The sequence below is a fragment of the Kryptolebias marmoratus genome, linkage group LG22 (assembly GCF_001649575.2).
Source record: "Kryptolebias marmoratus isolate JLee-2015 linkage group LG22, ASM164957v2, whole genome shotgun sequence".
NCBI lineage: Eukaryota > Metazoa > Chordata > Actinopteri > Cyprinodontiformes > Rivulidae > Kryptolebias > Kryptolebias marmoratus.
The window spans coordinates 2,384,259-2,391,598 of NC_051451.1; the positions used below are offsets into that span (position 1 = coordinate 2,384,259).

At 43.8% G+C, this 7,340-nt stretch overlaps 1 long non-coding RNA gene across 1 annotated transcript; it reads right to left on the reverse strand.

The window, feature by feature from the left end:
• Window positions 1–1,195: 1,195 nt before the first annotated feature.
• Window positions 1,196–2,171, reverse strand: LOC112451374. The gene is made up of 3 exons (XR_003040192.1): window positions 2,065–2,171; window positions 1,939–2,001; window positions 1,196–1,873 (listed from the first exon to the last, which is right to left on the reverse strand). It is a non-coding gene; the product is annotated as an uncharacterized LOC112451374 (long non-coding RNA).
• Between the last annotated feature and the right edge of the window lie 5,169 nt (window positions 2,172–7,340).

Here is a 7,340-nt window from a genome sequence, read left to right on the forward strand (position 1 = left end):
ACTGTCAAGTCAGCAGTCTTCCCCATGATTGTGTAGCCTATAGAACTAGACTGAAAGACCATTTAAAGGCCTTTGCAGGTGGTTTGAGTTAATTAGCTGATTAGAGTGTGGTACCAGGTGCCATCAATTTTGAACCTTTTCACAAAATTCTAATTTTCTGATATGATGAATTTGAGATTTTCATTTGTTGTCATTTGTAATCATCAAAATTAAACGAAATAAACATTTGAAATATATGAGTTTGTTTGCAATGTATGAATATAATATACAAGTTTCACTTTTTAAATGGAATTACTGAAATCAATCTACTTTTTCATGATATTCTAATTTTATGACCAGCACCTGTACAGTCACTGCTACCACAGCCAAATGACTGTGGAAATCACAAAACTGGCTTTCATTCAGTTAATTATATAGTTAGTGAGCTTGTCAGAAAGTGCTATGTATTCTTTCAAGAAATGCTAGGCCTTTGTTTTAGTATCTGTACAGATTACAATAAAGATGTAAGATGTAGTGGTGTAATGGCATTATTGATTAAGCCTTTACACATCATTTGTGATTTTTCAAAAAATCTGAAGGTGCTGAAAGTGGACTAAAGACGAAATAAAAACAAAAAATAAAAAAAGATTCTTTCAGTTGTGTCTTCTTTGGCAGCCAGTGGAAAAGAGAGACTTTGTGTCTGCAGGGGGCCTGGACGAAAGTCACACTCTCTGTGTGAGTCAAAGCAGGCGAGACATGCCTGACTCACACAGAGAGTAAACGTAACAGATAAAGGCAGAGAAAACAGTCAAACAAGCCTGGACATTTTTTTTACTTAAATGTATGACAGACAGTGGTTAGAGCTGTCGCCTCACAGCAAGAGGGTCGCAGGTTCAAAAGCAGCTGCAGCCTTTCTGTGTGGAGTTTGCATGTTTTCCCCGTGCATGTGTGAAATGTCTTCAGCTGCACTATATAGAAGGTTTTAGAATAAAAAAATACTTTTATTCTGGGGTGGGGGGTGGTTGTAAAACTGAAAGGTTGGCGCAGTGGTTATGTCACTTTGGTATGGAAAGAGCGTGTTCAGGGTTTGAACTCTGGTGGGGAACCAGGATGTTCTGATGAGAAATTAGTCATTTTTGGACAAGGGCCCGAATGTAGCACTGTTGGAATGCTACTATGCCAGTGTTGCGAGAGAAGTGTGGTAAAAATGGGTAACTTAAATTTAAGAGCACTATTTTAATCCAGATAAAATTGAATGCAATGACTCCACTAAAAAAAAGTTACCTTTAAAGGCACACAGGCCTTCAGATGAGGCTTGAGACAATCTCCCAATTCAAGAAGTTATTTAGTACACCATTGTTTTAGTTAATCAAAAACATACTAGCTTAAAACCACTCACACGTTAAACGACACAGTTCTAGCTCAACTCAAAGATAGGAGTGCAATTCAGGGTAGTGTCCTAAAAACAAGAAACACAGCAAACTGAAACAGCAAAAAAGAGAAAATCATGCACCAAACCAGAAATAGTACCAGCACCCAGAAAGTCCACTACCAACACCACGAGCTGGCCGGTCCTGTCAAAAATAAAAGAACCATTCAAATTGCAAACAATACTAGTACACAGTTCAGTCCACGACCCACCAAGCAGCAATAGTCCAAATTAAGGTCCGTCCTGGGGGAAACCGATCCGCTGTAGCAGACGCCACGCAGAGCAGCACTAGAAGGATTAGTCCGAGCTGGTCGCCAATCAGCCCAAATCAGCCAGCCTGGACGAGTGATAGCCGCCAGCATTTACGCCAACCAGGACAGCCGGCATGAAGCCAGCAAGCAGGACGACAGGTAGGCAGCCGACAGATTATCCAGGTAACAGCCGGCCAAGGACAAACAGCAGCAGCTATCAAAAATAAATGTTAGAAATGGAATTTGAAAGCATGCAAAAAAAACTAGCTCTTCACTTACCACTGAGCTCTTTATGTAGTGCCTCTGACAGGAAGGAGGAAACGAGGAGCGTGTACAGGCGACCTGGGTATACAACAGAAGCTAAGCTAAAGCTAAGCTAACAAACGTCAAGTGTGGGATTCTTACCGCAAGGACGATGAATCAGCAATCAGAGCGTCATTCAGCGCATTCTTTGAGCGCGCATTAGTTTGCGGCTGGCGTACAGCATCAACAAACGCCGAGGTCTGAACCGGAAGGGAACAAACGTGATGTCAACCAGGTGAAGGCGGGCCCTTTATATACAGGCAGCCAGCGTCACAACCAATTAGATTCAGGCACTTGTGTGGTGCGTTCAAAACCTACAGGGCATACTGCCACACCAGCAAGAGGCTATATGGGAAGGATGTGGGAACTACAATACCCAGCATCCAAACTGACTATTGTTTTGCTATAAGAGCAAACTAATAAAGTCCATTGCCTGAGCAAGGCACAGAAGGGAATTGGCACCAACACCAGGGGTGCCAAGCACCAGCTACTGGTCAACAGAATCATAGCATGAGTCTGTGAGACCAGACACACAAACATGCACCATCTGGATTAGTCAATCCAGATGGTGCATGAAGACATGAAAGTTTGGTTTGTCCAAGTCCACCACTCTGAGACTGTACACTAAGAGAATGGAGTGAAGCAGAGGACTAGCAAGCATAGAACCACTATACAGGATGAAACAATTAATATCCTAAAGTACATTGATTTGTCCATAGCTCTGAGGACGAAATCCCGAAGAAAGGTTAACTTAAGGCCTTGCTAAAGGCCCTCCAGACTTGTGAAGTAAATTGTAGCCCTTAGTCAGACACAGTATTGGCAGGTATCCCGTGTAGTTGGAACACATGTTGAGCTAACAATTGTGCAGTCTCTAAGACTGACGGGAGCTTAGGTAGAGGGACATAATGAACAGCCTTAGAGAATTGGTTCACTATTGTCAATTTGGTGGAGTTGCCTTCTGAAGGTGTTAGTCCAGTGACAAAATCCAGTGAAATATTTGACATGGGGCGATTTGGAACTGGAAGTGGCTATAGTTGACCAGAAACGGATTGAGTTCTGCTATTATTTTGGGCACATTTAGGACAGGCTTGAACAAATTCCTTTACATCAGAACCAGGGTGGTCCCCCAAAAGGTCCATTGAAAGAAGCTAGTGGTTTAGTTGATTCCAGTGTGGCAAATACATTTTGAGTTGTGGGCCCATTGACGAACTTGAGACTTTATTGAACTTAGTATAAATTGTCCCTAGGTGTGAGCGAGAGCATGAATGGTTGTTTGTCTTGTTTGTCTCTTTGTGGCCCTGCGATGGACTTGGGACCTGTCCAGGTTGTCCCCCGCCTCTCGCACAATGACTGCTGGAAATAGGCACCAGCTCCCTGTGACCCAGAATGGAGGAGCGGGTAAAGAAAATGGATGGATGGATGGATGAACTTAGTACATATAACCAATTGGGTGATCCTGTTTGGGGTCAGGTTCAGTATCTTGAGATTCACAAACGAGACTCTTGATTTCCCATGCGATGGCCTCAACAGTATAGCTGGCAGGAAGAATGTTCTTGAGTCAGAGAACTGACAGATAAGAGTGTCTGGTTTTCCTGTGAGGGAACCTGGGCAGTAAGAGATGGAAAACTAGAGTCTTATAAAAAACAGGAACTAACTTGCCTGATGTGGATTGAATCTTTTTGCAGATTGCAGATATGCTAGGTTATTATGATTCATCTATACAATGAATGGAAATTTTTCCCCTACAACCAGTGCAGTCATTCCTCAAGAACCATCTTGATTGTCACTAACTCTTGATTCCCTACATTCCAATTTCTCTCTGCGGGGATAAGTTTTTCTGAGTGGAAGGCACACAGATGAAGTTTACCATCTGGGTCTGCTCTTTGGGAGAGTATTGCAGCTACACCAGCAGCTGGGGTGTATGTTTCCACAATGTTTGTTTGTTTTGGAGGGTCTGGGTTCATCATCTGGGGTTGGAAGTAAAGGTAGAGTGGCAACAGTTGAATGAAGACTGTGCTCAGGTTGTTGAGGTACTATGCCTGAAAAAAGGACCTATTACATTTTAAATCTTATTCAGAACTAATAATAATCTCAGGGTTCTTTACCTTATTCTCACAAATTAACAGCAGCATGATTGAATGATGAAGTTTTTTCTGTTTGCAACAATCTGTAACATGTTATGAGTTGTTTTGAAGCTAACGTCAGTGAAAAAATAGCCACTTGACCACCCCAGAAGTATGACGTCCTCAGAGCCGCTGAGGTTCAGCCATTCATCGGTGAGTGGATAAATATCGGTACAATACAGTTCAGCTCGTTGGAATCAATTGTTCGAATTGGCCAGAAAATATCTCTGAGGTTTCATTTTTGGCTTCCCGAAAGATAAAAAGCTTCCTCAGATTTGGATCTATAAGCTCTGATGTGGGAATTACTATCAGAACTCGGGCTCAGACCACTTCAAAGGGAAGCATCGCTCCGACCCTCATTGCGGTGGGCTAGCTTCACACCACAAAAACAGGACCTTCTGCAAGCAGCAGTCCTATTTTTAATTTTAAAAGAAAGTAAAATGGAGAGGAGGACAACGCCACAGAGGACACGATAAAGAGGGACTTTTACTTCAAACATGACGTGAACGTGCTCTGTCATTAAAAGGTATGAGCTGCTTACAGGCCGACAGCCTAAGATCAGTTTGTGATTCACAGCAGTTTATTATTGATGAAAAAATATAAACAATCCATATGTGATTAAACAAATGTCATAGTCTGAAACTGATGTTGATTAATTTACCATATTTTCTGCATCATAAGGCGCACTGGATTATAAGGCGTGGTCGCAATTATGGCGTCCACTTCAGTATTTAATCCATACATAAGGCGCAACGGATTATAAGGCGCACGCGGTTTACAAAAAAAAAAAAAAAACAGTCACGGAAGCAAAACTGTGAATTTGGTCAAACTTTATTCTGCTATATAACAATACAACTACATTATTTTTATTATTCTTCCTCCACAAATCCATCAAAGTCCTCATCTTCTGTATCTGAATTAAACAGCTGAGCAATTTCGCCATCAAACATGCCCGGTTCCCTCTCATCATTATCGGAGTCAGTCTCGTCGCCAGGTGGCTGTTCAGCAATGATGCCGGATTTCACGAAAGCTCGGACAACAGTTAAAGGAGATACTTTAGCCCAGGCATCCACAATCCATTCGCATATGACAGCGTAATTCACCCGTTGCTGCCTCCCCGTCTTAGTGAACGTGTGTTCGCCGTCGGTCATCCATTGCTCCCACACCACTCGCAGCTTAGCTTTGAATGCCCTGTTTACACCAATGTCCAGCGGTTGGAGTTATTTTGTTAATCCACCTGGAATGATGGCAAGCTCCGAATTACTTTGCTTCACTTGGTTTTTCACGTTATTGGTGAGATGGACTCGCATGGAGTCGCAGACCAACAGGGACGGTGACGTGTGGAAAATACCATCTGGTCTCCTTACGTACGACTCTTTCAGCCACTCTATCATTTTCTCCTCGTTCATCCAGCCCTTTTGATTGGCCTTAACAATGACTCCGGCTGGAAACTTTTCTTTTGGCAGTGTCTTCCTCTTAAAAATTACCATGGGTGGTAGTTTCTGTCCGTCGCCATGGCAACCAAGAACAACGGTGAGAGCCGACTTCTCTACCGTGCTGGTCCCCTTCTTCTCCACAGTATGGTTCGTGGGGATGTCAAAAGTGAGGGGGACCTTGTCCATGTTAGTGATGTGTTTGGGCTGGATCTTTTTGGCGGTAATCTTGTTTACGCAGTAACTGCGGAAGATGGCCAGCTTCTCTTTGTAATCCGCTGGAAGTTGCTGCGCCACGGTAGTCCTCGCGCGGATGGAGAGGTGGCAGCATTTTATAAAATGAACGCACCAAGACGGACCTTCTTGAAAGTTTTTGATCTTCATGTCTTGTGCGGTTGTTGTCGCCTTCAGTCGAATGGTGACTGTAGGGACGCTTCTCCTGGCTGTTCTTTATTCAATGACCCACTGTTCGAGGTGGTCTTCTAATTGTGGCCACCTCACTTTGTTCCCGCGGAAACTCTGCTTGGTCTTCTTAACTTTGCGTAGTTCATCTTCTTGCTTCCTCCACTTCCATACCATAGATTCGTTGATGTTGAATTCTTTCGCAGCTGCTCTATTCCCATGAACAACCACGTAACTGATAGCCTGCAGTTTGAATTGTGCTTCGTAAGCGTGTCTTCTCACTGGCACCATTTTGGGGGTCCTGAGAAAAACAAATGTTGTTTTGCAGCATACCGGTAGTATACCTGCCAGAGGCGTGGCGGAGGTAAGTGTACGTATTACGTAGTGTTCTCTGATTGGTTTATCGCTGCCTGCGTACGTACTGGTGCTGTACATATTAACGTACAGGGACAGATTTCGGAATTCAGTACACACATAAGGCGCACCGGATTAGAAGGCACACTGACGATTTTTGAGAAAATTTTAGGCTTTTAGGTGCACCTTATGGTGTAGAAAATACAGTACTCTGGTGTGAGAAAATGCTACTCTGAAGTGCGCTCACATTGTTTACAAGTTTGCATCTGGTTGGCATCATTAGCTTCGAGTTAGCAACATTAGCTCTCTCCTGCTGTCTTTATGTTGATTTGCAGTGTTGTGTACTGATGTCATGACAACAGTCTGGGGGTAATCGGTTCTCACCATTCCTTGTTCCCAACTCGGTCATTGTGCGCATTGTTTTGTCGGCCATGACGGTCCTTGTGATCATCAGAATCTGAATCTGAAGAGTTTTCATCTGGTTCCAGAGATCCAGCCATCAGTTCAGGTTCATACTGGTATGGTTGTATATCCATTACTCATGTAAAGTCTTGCAGCATTTCTCCATATTCAGTAACGGTTTCTTTTTCCATTTCCACTAGTAAACAACAGGACAATAGCGGCATTCTTGGCTGGCCGGGCATAGCGTTCGTCATGAACCCAGGATGGAACTCCGCCCCACAAATCACCCACTTCGGAAATTATTGACTTAAACGCTAAAAACAGTTTATTTAGGTCAGATAAATGAGTTCCTGCAATGCTGTGTGAATGTGTTTGTCCAAACCCGAAAAGTGTCCGGACGGCTGCCTGGTAAAGATCAGTTTTATTTTTTTCAGCTTTTCTCCATTATTTTTTTTCCATTGCATCTTCTTCCTCTTATCTGGGGTCGGGTCGCGGGGGTAGCAGCCTAAGCAGGGAGACCCAGATTTCCCTCTCCCCAGCCACTTGGGCCAGCTCCTCCGGGGGAATCCCAAGGCGTTCCCAGGCCAGCCGAGAAACATAGTCCCTCCAGCGTGTCCTGGGTCTTCCTCTGGGCCTCCTCCCGGTGGGACGTGCCCAGAACACC